Raw genomic sequence first — 14,879 nt, forward strand, 5'->3', positions numbered from 1 at the left:
TTCCAGAATCTAAAGAATATCTCATAGAGTTGTCATACACCACCATAATCCCCTGATAAAAACTTCGTGGGTATATAAGCACATCACTGTCAAAAACGAGCGGAATAAACTTAGGGAGAGAGGAACGAATGTTACAGATTGGTTTTTCATTGGTTGGTGTAATCATCGAGCCAAACAATTCTTCATATATTTAGTTTCTTGCTGTTTGTTGCCTCGCGATCACGGGAGAGAAACGGTATTTCTGCAATTAGTTATATCGGAATAGGAACCAGGGCAGTTCTTTTCTGGAACTTCCTCATTCGCCGCCCACGAGCATCGCTGTCTCACGCTCTCCCATTCACATCAGAGATCCAGTGACATACAATACAGCATGATGGCTTCGTCACCGAGAGCTGTCTTGATGGGACAAAGGAAGATCACGGCAAGAGTGTATGTCATCATCATAACAATAATACTGCTGGACCTCAGTATTAGTGTCAAATCCAGTAAGTCGAAAAATTGCTTCATGATTTTCGATTGTCACTAAACATTATCATATTTGGTGAAGAAAGAGATGGACAGGCAGGAAAAGAGGGAGAGGAAGAGAAGGAAGAGAATGAGAGAGAGAGAGAGAGAAGGGTAGGCAGGAATGAGGAAGAGGAAGAGGAGAAAGAAAGAGAAAGGAAACATCTAGTGAAGTATGGAGTACAAGACAATAATTATTCAGTTACAAAAAACAGCACAATGATATTGCAACTCACTTCATAGTAAATGTTGACTTGACATAAGATAAATCGCTTATTTACAAGAAAAGGTCGTGTAAATTATTGTTTGTTCCCCTCCCAGTGTTAACTATTGTTTCCTAGCGAAGAGACGCTGTTTATTAAAAAAAAAGAAAAACAGGATAAATAATAACATGTAGTTTTTAGCTTCTACCAACCTTAAATTTGTTATGCAAGCTTTCGTCCACTCCTTGTTTAGTATAACAATGTTTATTGCTGTCATTCTCATACAAAAATTATGAACGATCTTTATGAGAAAATGTAAATTATCACTCTCAAAAACGCTTTTAAATTATGAGAGGCAATTATCAAATAAATTCTTGTGGCCTTTCCCAAAACAGTTGTCTGCTATTTTAATATCATACTGAACATGTACATGAAGATTCTTATGCTTAATATTTGATACTTGTGTACCAAACTTGGATTAAATTTTTGTATAGTACTCATATATTCACCACCAGGCATGGTGTTCCTATACGTGATGTACATGTAGCTACCATGGCAATGGTAGCAAGGCTACGAATGTTGATACTCACAGCAGCATTTAGATAATAGCACGTTAGGAATAGAAACATGTTTAGTAAAATAGAAGAGGCATTTCCAAAATTATATCAATTCTCGCATACTATTTTGATAACTATTTGTTAATGGTCTACAATTAATGAACACGAGGAAGTGATTTAGCGATGTACCCATGCAGTAGTTCACCCACGATAATATAACCGCATAATTATAAATGTATTACCACACAACATTAACACGAAAGATGAGTATTGAGTTTGTGTCGCCTAGACGTCGACGACTTGTGGTTCCACTCCTTTCCTCGAAAAATATCTCACACCAGACGTTTATATTACTATTTAAGCAAACATACATGTACCCTGATGCAGGGGCATCGCTAGACCTTTTTCAGTGGGGGTGTAGAGGCCAACGATTACCGACAAAATTAGCGACCAATTACCGACAAAATTAAATGTCCAATATCTACAAATTTAACCCTATAAACACGGGGCCGAAGGCTAAATTGTTTTTCCTATGGACTATCTTTAGTACTTGCGTATGCGCAAAGTTTCCTCGACGACATAAATATACGAATTATTTCGTCAACTTAGTCAGCATCATAGCTGATATATTTTAATGCAGGCGCGGAGCTAGGATCTTATTTTAGGGAGGGGCGGTAACGAATCACTTAAAGAGCACTCATTAGGGGGTGTGGGTGTAGGCCTCCCGCACGTAGCGCGGTGAATTTTCCCCCTCCCGCACGAAGCGCGAAAGTTTTGGCGTTTCATTAAATTTTTAGAGAAAGAAGACGATTCGTTGTACCGTTTTCGACTCTTAGTAAGCCATAATTGTCTGAATTTAGTTTCCCCCTTAAGCGCGAAGCACGGAAGCTTTAACGTTTCCTTAAATTATTAGAGAAAGATTAGTTGTACCGTTCTCGACTCGTTTAAATGAAGTTTTCCCCTTCCTCTCGGCGTTTCGTCAATAAAGAGAAAGGAAGACGATTCGTCGTACCGTTTTCGACTCTTATTAAGCCCTATTCATCTGAATTCAGTTCCCCCCTTACGCGCAAAGCGCGGAAACTTTGACGTTTCATTAGTCTATTAGATACAGAAGACGATTCATTTGTACCGTTTTCGACTCTTAATAAGCCCTATTTGGTGTACTGTTTTCGACTTTTAATCCTTATTTGAATTTAGTTGTTCCCCTCCCGCGCGAAGCGCGGAAGTTTTGGCATTTCATTAAATGATTAGAGAAAGAAGACGATTCGTTGTACCGTGCACGACTCTTAATCCTTGTCTGAATGAAGTTTCCCCTCTCCCACGCGAAGCGCGAAAGCTTTGACGTTTCATTAAATTATGAGAAAAAGCAGACGATTCGGTGTACTGTACTCGACTCATCCTCATCTGAATTCAGTTTCTCCCCCTCCCGCACGAAGCGCGGAAGCTTTGACGTTTCATTAAATTATGAGAAAAGGAAGACGATTCGTTGAACCGTGCACGACTCTCAATAAGCCTTAATTGTCTGAATTCAGTTTCCCCCTTTAGCGCGAAGCGCGGAAGCAATGACGTTTCCTTAAAATATTAGAGAAAGAAGACGATTCGTTGTACCGTTCTCGACTCGTCTAAATGACGTTTTCACCTTCCGCGCAAAGCGCGGAATTTTTCGGCGTTTCATCACAATATAGAGAAAGGAAGACGATTCGTCGTACCGTTTTCGACTCTTATTAAGCCCTATTCATCTGAAATAACTTTCCCCCTTACGCGCGAAGCGCGGAAACTTTGACGTTTCATTAGATTATTAGAAAAAGAAGCGATTCGTTTGTACCGTTTTCGACTCTTAATAAGCCCCATTTGGTGTACTGTTTTCGACTTTTAATCCTTGTCTGAATTCAGTTGTCCCGCGCGGAAGTTTTGGCGTTTCATTAAATTATTAGAAATAGAAAACGATTCGTTGTACTGTTTTCGACTCTCAATAAGCCTTAATTCTCTGAATTCAGTTTCCCCTTTAGCGCGAAGCGCGGAAGCTTTGAAGTTTCCTTAAAATATTAGAGAAAGAAAACGATTCGTTGTACCGCTCTCGACTCGTCTAAATGAAGTATTCCCCTTCCGCGCAAAGCGCGGAATTTTTGACGTTTCATCAAGATATAGAGAAAGGAATACGATTCGTCGTACCGTAGTTGACTATTAAACCTTGTTTGAATTTAGTTTCCCCGAAAATGTTAAACCTCTGATTTCTTTTGCTGATATTATAGGAAAGTGAAACTTCGAAAACCTTCGACGTCGTCGCAGCGGATAAAAAGTCACAGTTCGTAGGGAAAAAAACTTGTCGGCCGACCGACAATATACATCTCACCGACTTCAAACTTCTGCATTGATATAGTACACGATGATCGAGCAAGAATACCGACACAGATGACCCGACACAGCAACATATTTACCCGTGTCTTTCTTGCTCCCTCGACGAGACGACTCCACCCAACAACTCCCTTCTCTCTTTTACTCCCACTCCTCTTCTCTCTCAGGCTCTTACCTCCCATCTCTCTCCTCTCTTTCACGCCAGTTTCTTTTGTTTCCCTCTTACTCTTTTTTCTTCTTTTTTCTCTTTCTTTCTTCTCTTTTCTTTCCATTTTTTCCTTTCTTTTCTTTCCTTTCTTTTCCTTTCTTTACTTTTCCTTTCCTTTTTTCTTTTCTTTCCCTTTCCCTCTCTTTTTTCCCCTCCCCCTTTTCTCTTTTTTCCCGACGGCAGCGCAATTTTACCGACAATATCCTGACAGGTGGGGGGGGGGGGTGTCGCACACCCACACCCCCCTCTTTGGCGACGCCCCTGCCCTGAAGCCCATTAAGTTTGAATAGTTTTATCGTACCTCTTTTCATGAAATCACTGTGACAATATGGTTTACTCTTGAAAGATGTAGTGTATAATTGTCTTCTCAGAACCTGATCAATCTCCAAGAACATTCTGATCGATCAATTAAGTTATGAGAAGAATAAACATTATCTTTCGAGAATGAATCATATTCTCACAATCACCTCATGAACAGATGTTACAAAAATGTCTTATTCCAACTTTTTAGGCAACAGTAGGCGCGTCTTCTTCATCATCTCGAGATTGCCAAATAGCTCGCTATTTCTGATTTGGGAAATAATCCCGAAGTTACGAATCGCATCTTCATCAGCTCGAGTTTGGCCGTTGCAAATGAATGTTTTTTTTTTTTAAATAACAGTACTTACATTACAAAATACACATTATTTCGATAAACCGTGACTATTACATTATAGTCAGTTATTGAACGTCATCAAGCAGACTTTGAACGCACACACAACATGGTGTCTCCCTCTCTCTCTTTGACAGTATTATTTATACGTTTGTTTTGAATGCTTTGAATAGGTGTTATTTGATGGAATGAAAGATGTTCGTTTGTCACCTTGACATCGACAAAAGTGGTCAAAGATCACAATCAAAAGCAGCAGTGAATGAACCTTTACAAACCGTTCCCGCTCTTTTCTTTTCTTTTTTTTTTGGGGGGGGGGGGGGTGGTAATAATAAGAGAAATAGAAAGAGAGGCAGGGACATTCGACATGTAATGGTTACTGAATCATAACATCTTTGTGTAACTTTGTCGTCTAGTGAGTGAACAAGGGACCTGGGGAAACGGTTGAAGGAATGCAGCCGTAACAAAAGTGAAATTTCAAATCGCTTTGTTAAACAGTTTTACTGATATTAGTCTTGTATCTGTATTTAGTATTTATTGTCCATTTCTGGAAATTTGATTTTCACTGGTAGAACATATACAGATTAACACTTACTAACGATTTTACAAAAAATGTAGACATTAATAGTAAATAAACAAGGTTTAACATATGATTAAGCACAATTAACAGAAGGTCTAATGTTGTTTTATAAACACAAATTCAGGACAATAGTTAACATAGTAATCAAGGCAGAGCAAGAGGAGGTGTCAGGTTTTAACAAGCGAGATATATACTAAGGAGGTCGGGTATCCATGTATTTACGGTTCAAATGGATGAAATTTACCCCAGGGTAAAGGTCGTGTTAAGAGCTAGTCGAGGTAAATATGGTGAGGTAGGTGTAAAGGTCGACGTAGTGCCCATCTGAACGATGGTCGTGTTAGCTACGCCTACCTTTACTCCGACCTATTTACTCCTGGATTTATCCAAGAGTAACTCGCTAACACGACTAGAGGTAGAGGGTGGCGTAAGTTGACCGTGTGGATGCTCTCACTTACACTTGGGAGTAGCTGTAACCTTTCATGAGGGTCGTTTGTTCCAATAGAAAATGATTTCGCACGGTTTAGATGCGGAAGGCGGGTTGTGGTCGACTAGTTCGGGTGTCACCACTTCCGTAAGTTTCGCTGGTCGGTGGAAGGTCGTGTTAATTTAAATCGTTGCAAGTTGTCTGGGTAATAGCGTGTGGACAACTATTGAAGTTAGTGAAATATACTTCAGGTATTTACTGCTGCAGGGATTAACTTACGCCGATTAGCACAACCCCGTCTGAACATGGCTATAATGTTTTGTGGAAATGTGCTCATGTTATATTGCTTTTCTTTGTTTCGTGTTTTTTTTCTTTCTTTTAAAACACGGTCATGTAGGCTTTTCCACATTATCTCCATAAATTAAACACATAATACTTTGGAGTTAATACTATCTATCCGGCTCTTGATGTTTCTTCCTATATCTGTCTCCGTCTGTCACCCTTCTCTCCCTCTCTCATTATTATTGTTGTTATTAGTAGTAGTAGTAGTAGTTGTTAGTTGTTACAGTTTTTTTAAAATTATTATTATTGTAATTATTATCATTATCATCGTTATTTTCTCATTATTATAATTATTATTATTATCATTATTTCAGGTATACACAGCATTCAGGAAAGATTCACTGCTAGAGTCGGAGAAACCGTAAATATACCCTTCAAATACTGTGGCGTACCTAAACCATCATGTACGTTGACACAGAGCTTCAATCTGTCCGCTCCGAACCCGACATGCACTGTAGATCGCTATGGTCACTGTGAAGTGGCCCCAGCTCCCGACGACGACCCAATCCGACACCAATTGAACATATTTGGTTGTGAACTTTGCGTGCTCGTCATTCACGCAGTGACGGAGAGAGACGCAGGCCGATACGCCATTTGTCAAACTTCTGGCGCCTGTACGAGTTCTTTATGGAGCACCATCTCAACTCTGAAAGTTGGTAAGTGTCGCTATGCTTTCGGAATAAGAATAAGGATAAGGCTCTGATGTTAGCAAACAAAATACAAACAATAATTCCCCTTAAATGCAAAGATACTCACGATGTTAATAGTATTAGACCTGAAATCATTTATGTCTTGGACCGACCTTTAACGTCACCATCCGAAAGACGTGACTCAGTTTCGAACCTGCGTCCTCGACTGAATCATGCACCTGTTATATGATCGCAGCCTCCCTACCCCTTCCCAGATATTCTGGATCTGCCACAGACCGACTTTAACATGTTTAAGACAAACAGCGGATGAAATGATTGTCCATAAAGGGCTCATTATTCTCATAAAAGAATATTTCAGGTTATTTCTATTTGTAAAAATACTGCTGTGGTCATGTTGGTGAAATAAATTGTTTCCTTTTCTAATGTTAGTTTCAGGAAATGAAGAACCGTCAACGCCAACATCCATGCCCACGAAAGTGTCTACGAAACCCACCACAGGTATGTAAATAATAATTAGTTATTGGCCTTTTGTTGTTGTTATTGCCATTTTATGTCAAAATACATGTATATATATATAAATAATTGATTAGGTGAGAATCAAAAGTATGGAGTTGTTGCATTCCATAATAATAATGCAAGATATGCAACTATACATAGGCTATATTAAAATAATGATACTCCGTACATGCTTTTGAGTTTAATGACTACCTTTCTTTCTTATTTTTTGTACATGAGAAAATAATATGTAATTCAAGCAGGACAAGCAGGTACATAGAACTATTTCTGGAGGTGGAACTTCCCCGCGTTTTGTATTTTTGTGACCGCGACAGCCTCTAGGTCATTATTTGCTTTCGATTTGAAGAATTGAAAACTTTTTGCCCATTTTTTATCAAAATAAAATTCGTAGCGTCGACATCGACTATTTTGCTTGCTGTCTAAATACAGCTAAATCGATTCGTCCTTCGGATGGGAGGGGGGGGGGGCAGGTTTACCAGATAACTATTTCCTTGTTATTTAGGTAAATAATATTGACTATGCTATAAATAATATTAAATCACTGGTTAATCATCTTTTCATCCGGCTGCCTGAACATGCCAGTGAAGTTTCTAGTCAACAAGCATTGGTATTCTCTTATTCAAACATGAGAGATGTTATGAATCTATTCCAAACAAAAGAAGAACTGAAATAACCTAAGAATTTAATGAACAACAAAGGATATTAGATGCGCATGTGACGAATCTGGAAAGGTAAAAGAACGAACAGCGACATACTTGATGTTAAAGCCATAAAGGAGAAGTTCCCGATTTCACTTTAGATCAGCGAAAGTTTGGGAAAGAAAGTTTGGGAAAGAAATCCTTTGAAAAGAGGAGGTTTTGTGGTTTAGTTGATACGTCCCTGCATGGACTCTGAAGCACAAGGTACAGGGTTCAAATCCTTATCATTGAAGTGTTATCCATTGGGAAGACATAGTCTACATTTGCCACTCCTCATCCACGCAGGTGAAGTGCTGGTAACTCCTTGGGTGAAGTAACCGCGTGCAACCACGAGAAAGAAATGACAAAAGTCTCCGAAGAAAAAGATCTACCCGTATTGACTTTACACACTGGACTTATTCAAAAGGAGGGGGGGGGGGGTGCTGGGAACACGCATATGCGTACCCTAAATAACATTGAGTGAGGGGGGCTCCGGGTGCGCCATAATATGGTTTAGCCGTGCTAAAGTCTAGGTTACCATTACAGGGCCCTCAGGCAGAACAGAATCAATTACTAATGAGTCTCGTGAATTATTTATTCATCGCCCCCCTGGATAGCTGTTTGCAGAAGTTACCCTGGGATACCATGTAGACAATCATTGCAACAAGTGTAAATATACTGTCATACGCTAAGTGCACGTGATCTTATATAGACGCACAGCCGGCGCATTGAAAATCGGAAAAAGTCGTGAGCCCGACATTTTTCAGGATTTGGGAGAAGCTAGCGAGCGTATACCGAATGCATAGCGTGTTGCTAGCGCTGCGCGTATCGGGGCGTGGGCTCCGCGTTCGTCTGGCGTTGGTCTAGCGCGCTTCGCGCATGTCTGGCGTCCTTTTAGCATGAACATTCATGCGTCGAGCTCCGCGCACACTTTTGAGCGTGCTAAAAAAAAACCTGACGCACCTAGCGAATGACGACGAATGCATAACGTTGGTCCAGGGTTGGTCCAGCGCGCTCGATGAACGAGTAACGAATGATGATGCTGACGACAACGCACTGGCCCAAATTGCAAATTTCCAATGCGCTGGCCATGAGTCCCCCATGCGTCCCCTGTGTGTGACCGGGCCTTTCCCAGCTTACGCTCTTCTGCGTATGCGTTTTCTCCGTCTCGATGTTATTATTTCGGCGATGTGTTTCACTATCTGTATAGATGTTCTGTCTGCTATTCTGACAGCTAACGTTATTAAATTGTCGCTTCTCCTAAAACATTGGTTTATGGTTTTGCAATCGGAAGGGAATAGGGAAGGATGGGAAGAGGGTAATAGTAGGCGTGATTTTACCAGCTAGTAGCTGACAAATCAACCGACCATGTACATACAATCAGTCAATGCTCTGTATTGGGAGGCTGGCCGGAGCAAACTTAAAGGTGCAATTTATGTATGAATTGATTATTGCAAGAGATCATTCAACATAGTTTACACGTCTAAGAATTGTTCACCTTCAAGTTTCTTCTTTTTCTAGTATCTTAGCCTGATTTGAAACAACTTTTTCCTGATAGCACAGGGGCAATCTAGGAAAACCAAAATTGAAGCATAATCAGAAAAAAAATGGTTTATGAAAGTTTGAACAACTTCATTATTTTACTTGTTCCTGTATCTTAATTTGATGTGAAACAACTTTTTACCTTATACACATGTTATACAGAGGCAATGCGGAAACCAATAATAATAAACCTTACTTTTGATATCGAGATGAATTTAAGTGAACGAAGCATAATAAAAAATAAATAAAGGTTTGTAAGCATTTGAGGAAAACGAGCAAATAATGACTAACATGGTGCTTAGTCTCAGAATCTAATAAGATTAAATCTGAAAGAATATTCCACTCTGTTTGTTCGTACCGATGATAATTGTAAGATAAACTCGTCGAAAAATATGGATTATGAACAAATCAATATCGTGTGAAAGCCTTCGAATGCTATAAGAGGTGTCGTTGTCTAAAGGATACGTCACCGGAATGTGGATCACATGTTTCGCAGTTCAAGTCCCGCCGCGGCACTAATGTCCTTCAGCAAGACAATAATATACATTTGCAACACTCAACCCAGGTGTAGTAAGTGGGTACCTGGTAACTATCTCTTGAATACTGTAAGTGCATTAAAGGGGGTAAATTGGATATACGCATACGTGATATTTAACATGTAAAATAACCTTAAAGGCAGCTGGGATTCAGCCAGTGATAATACTAGTTTGTAGGCGCCTTTAGTATCACCTGGGATGGATGCGTGCGTAATAAAAATAAAGCTATTATTATTATAATCATTACAATGGTACCTCTTACTGAGTTCGCAGACATCAACATTCACTTTTTCTTTTCGCACAACCAAATGAGCTAATATACGCATAGGTGATACTAAACAATTTACAGGACTTTATACCAACTCATGGTAAAGTCAAAGAGATACCAGCTATTGTAATATCCTCCTTGTACCCTCACCTTCCCGCCTACGCCAGGAGTGATTACTCGTGCTGGTATTGTCAAGTTTGGCCAAGTAAAACTGATTCATAGTTTCTCTCCCCCCCCCTCCCCCATCTCCCTTCCTTTTTTGATTTGTTTATGTGTTTGTTTGTTTATTTTAAAATTAAATATAGTGGATTGTGAGGACATCTACAAAGAGGTAACCACCTTACCTCCCCCAAAGAAATAAATATATATATATATATAATTGTGCGAATTTACATTGCATTTACTGGAAGAAATCAAATTTCAAATATCGTGGAGCCCTTCCTTGTTTCCTTAAATCTGTACGAGAAACAACATGAGTAATTCAAGTTTACTTTGCTTTAGGTCGAATTAAATAAGTTGACTTCCTTGATCTCGTCCTCCTTTCTTTCAGTTTTTGCCTCTCTTCATTTGTTATTACTTTCGTTCATTCTGATTATATTCTGAAAGGAAATAAACAAGATTCTAATGACACATATTATATCCGGTATAATCTATAATCAGAAAAATCGTTTAGTTTACTGCAATTTCACCGTATTATGAGACCATATGAAAATGATATTAAATAAAAAAAAAAACTTTGTTTTACAATTAACCAAACAATTGTTTTTATATCTACAGAAAAAACATAGAACATTAAATGATGATGATGATGAACAGCATTAAGTTGTATTGCGCCATATATCTGAATAAAAAAACATTCAAAGGCATAAATGACATAGAACCCCACCTACGAATGCTCGAAAAAGGGTCCGTGCGGGAAACTAAGAATCAATTTGAAATGGCATTCTATGGTTACATATCCGCCTGGTTTAATGATCATGTTTCACCCCATACCAAGGGAGGTTTTGAAAGATTCGAAAGGTTTGAAAGGTTTATTTCATTTCTTAAACGGCCCCACCTGGGGCAAATAAGAAATACAGATAAATGGTACAAAGATATTTTACAACTAAGGCAGCAAAAACAAATTGAATATCTTACAAACGAAAGTTTCTATTCTATGGCAGCTGCATACAGCACACAATAAATTGAAATTGAGATGGGGGTCCAACATCACAACTATACAGGGGAATCCCCGTACGGATGCATATTTCAACGTCTCCGTCTAAAAGATTAGTTTGTAGGTTCAGACCCGGTCAGTTGTAGTGAGTAAGAGAGTGTTTGGACTTTGAGACTACGTAACTGCATGGTCTGATGCATTCCATATTGCATTCAATATTACATTTACATTTTCCGGGGGGGGGGGGAATTGTCCTTGGGGGTAGTTTTTTCGGGGGTGAATGTCCAGGGGGTTATTGTCCTGATACAGATGCTCCTTATGTGATACCTTGATAAATTTCCCCGCTGTAAAGATCCATTAGTGAGATTAGTACAGTGTTGATAACACGCAATGTTATGCAAATCAATGAAATTCAAGCATCATTTGGAAATTCGAGTGACACCGTGCCTTACATTAATTGGAAATAGAACACAGTGTGTAAAATGAAAATGAAAAATAAATGGTAATAATAATAATTTAAAGAAATAATAACAATAAACGCAATCAACCACTATTGTTTTCTTCTTAAAAGATTCCCCAACTACTTGCCCCGGTAAAATTTGCCCCGCTTTATATTCAAATTATGCTAGCCCCTTTTTTATTGTTCACTCTGTATGATGTTAAAGGTGTCGTTAAATAGGTATAATGGCAGATTTTTGATTGATTACTTTGACCTAAACATTAAAACAGCAATTTAGGCTTATAAATTCTGGGGACCAATAATATTGACTAATTAAAGTTTGGGTTTTCCTTGCTGGAAGTTTACGCCCCTATACAGTATATGCAATTTATCATATTCATAGCCCTTGAGAAAGGAAGATGATTACTGCTGGTAAAATATCAATAAAAATACCTCTTTGTTCAAATAAAGTGGAATTATCGCGCCTACCTAAATCATTGCTCGTATGACGAGCATTCAGTGTTATCTTGCACCTTCCGCTTGTTACAATTATCAAGACATTGTGAAATGTTCTCAATACCCGCCATGCGTTTTATCGGCTATAAAAACCTTTGTTATATAAAGTTGAGAGGAGTTCGCACTCATTTTACAATCAATTATTCCATATTGTGCTTATATGCTAGAGCGGGTTTTGCTTGCATTGTTGAACGAAAAATAAAAAGGTTGTTTTTGTGTCGTGTCTGTTTCGATGTAGTCAACACCTGGCTAGTATAGCATGGCTTGAATTAAACGGGAAAGAAAAGGAATAAAGGAGAACCTTGGGGCCGTTCCTCGGTTTCGAGAAACGGCCCCTGGTTTTCAGATAAGGTAAAGGATTTTCGTTACCTATAATCTGCCTCTGAAATATGATTGATTTCTATTCCATAATAAGGCATTCATGCAATGTGTCCCATATGACATAATAAACGACCTTTTAAAATATCTATTTCGTCCAAGAATTAAAACCGCTGAATGATTTTAATAATACAAAAAATATCAGAAAATATCAGGAATTTATTCCTTGAAATGCTAGAGCGCTATAATGGCAGCACAGCTAAAGCCGGGGTAATAATAATATCCAATATGTCATGCGCAGTTGAGTATATACATATAGAAACTGCGCATTATAAATTTACAATTATTATTATTATTATTATTAATAAATGGTTAGGGCAAATGATTTTTCGCATTCGGATGAAATAAATGGATACATATCATTGCACAGAATCGGCCATTTAGTTTTACACCAAGAAGTAGCTTTTATTTTATCTTTAAACAAAAATCTTCCAAGAAATGGAAACCATTTGATTAATAACGTTTCAAAATATTTTTTGAAATTTACTCTGTTGGATATTCTATTACCGATGACTTTACAATATGTAAAGGTTCTTTTTGAAAATCAACATTGATATTAAAACTTTTTCTTGCACCTCTCCCCCAAAACGCGGATAATTTTTTTCAAAAGATGAACTTTTAGGGAATTTCCGGACATATTGTTATTCAATACCTTTTTTTATGAGAAAAGGTGAAAGCCGAAACATTAGTTCATCATAATCAGAAAATATCAAAGGATAAACTTTGCTGTAAATATCGTGAATTAACAACCAAACAACACAATAAATACTTACGACTATTTTTACATCATGCGAAAGGTAAAGAAGGTGAAGTAAAAAGACTCAAAGAGAAAACAGTTCTGAATTGACAAACGAACAAAGTGACACTGTAAAGGCAATTAGCCTATCTTGTCATTAATATCGTGTTTTTAACCAAAGGGCGAAGTCTATAGAGATGAATAACTTATTGAAATTATTTTCCCTTTTTCTTTTTTTTTCAGATTCGACAAAGACCACCAAGCAAGAAGATGCTCCGAAAAATGTTTTCGAGATCGACACCCTACCCGGCACAGACGCGCAACCCGGCAATACTGCTCGTTAGTATTTGTTCTTTTACTACATGTGTATATTTTTATCAATTTAGAAAAATATAATTAATTCCTCTTGTATACAGTATAAGTATGGATTAGTATTTCAGGTAACTGAGAACTACGATAAAAAGTTCATATAGAAGTTACAAGAGGCGCAGCTTGAACAAAAAAACTTGCAAACTTCCCCCGTCCCGCCTTACACAAAAAGCCTCCCCCTCCCCATCCCATTCCGAAAAATATCACAGACCTGGGGGTGTTTCACAAAGATTCCTTAGTTGAACTTATCTCTTAGTTGGACTTAGCAATTATGGACAGCCGTTAGCATCTTTGAAAGTATTTTGTAAACGTTATTTTAAGAGGCATAAACTGTTGATTCAAATCGTTCATATTTTCTTTAGTCAAGGAAATCTCATCTTCTTACTGTGGAATTCATGAGAAGTCTAAAATGCTTAAATTTTTGCTTCTGAATATATTTTATTTCAAGGCTACAAAAGGGCTCCCCATAATGTTTAAGTCCAACTTAGACTTAAGTTTGACTTAGGATCTTTGTGAAACATACACCCCCAGCAGGTATAGTGGTATTTAACTTTTATTTATATGATCGTGAAAATACTGGATGGGAAACAAACTTCTCTTTTACGTATTAAAAGAAGATGGTCTTCATTTTACGGAACGGCATACTAAGAATTAGAAGAAACACATATTTTTAAATAATTGTGATTTGCTTTGCGAAAGATATATTTTCGAAATATTCTACACACAGATCTCTAAAAAGCCATCGATAAAAGTCGGTTTGCTTCGCATGTGGTCGTTATAAATTTTACAATTGTTTTGTTGTTGTTATCTAAATCTTAATAAGAAATTGTTTGTAACCTAATAATGACCGAAAGACCTTATTTGACATTCTTTTATCTATATTGATCCACAATCAAAGACTATTTCATTCATATTTTTCTAAAATCTTCTTTTCAGGCTCAAGCACCTCCTCTGCGGTCGGAATCCCAATTACCATCGTGGTAAGTAAACATATTATCTTGAATTTGTGTCATTAATATATATCAATATGACAGTTTTAATTCGATCTTTGATGGCCATCAAGTTACACTCTAAATTTCTGATAGCAGTGTGATTCGCTTTCATGTAAATTATTTGTCATGTATTTTGTAGCATGGATGTCATGCAGAAAAAGACTATATAGATATTGGCCACAGAAAAGAAAAAAAAAAGAATTTAAAAGAAAGAATAAGAAAAGATCAGTGCATGGTATGATACCGAAATTCGAAGGCAGTACTTGAGGCCTATTTTGAGTG

The sequence above is a fragment of the Strongylocentrotus purpuratus genome, unplaced genomic scaffold, assembly GCF_000002235.5.
Source record: "Strongylocentrotus purpuratus isolate Spur 01 unplaced genomic scaffold, Spur_5.0 spur5_scaffold_17, whole genome shotgun sequence".
Taxonomy (NCBI): Eukaryota; Metazoa; Echinodermata; class Echinoidea; order Camarodonta; family Strongylocentrotidae; genus Strongylocentrotus; species Strongylocentrotus purpuratus.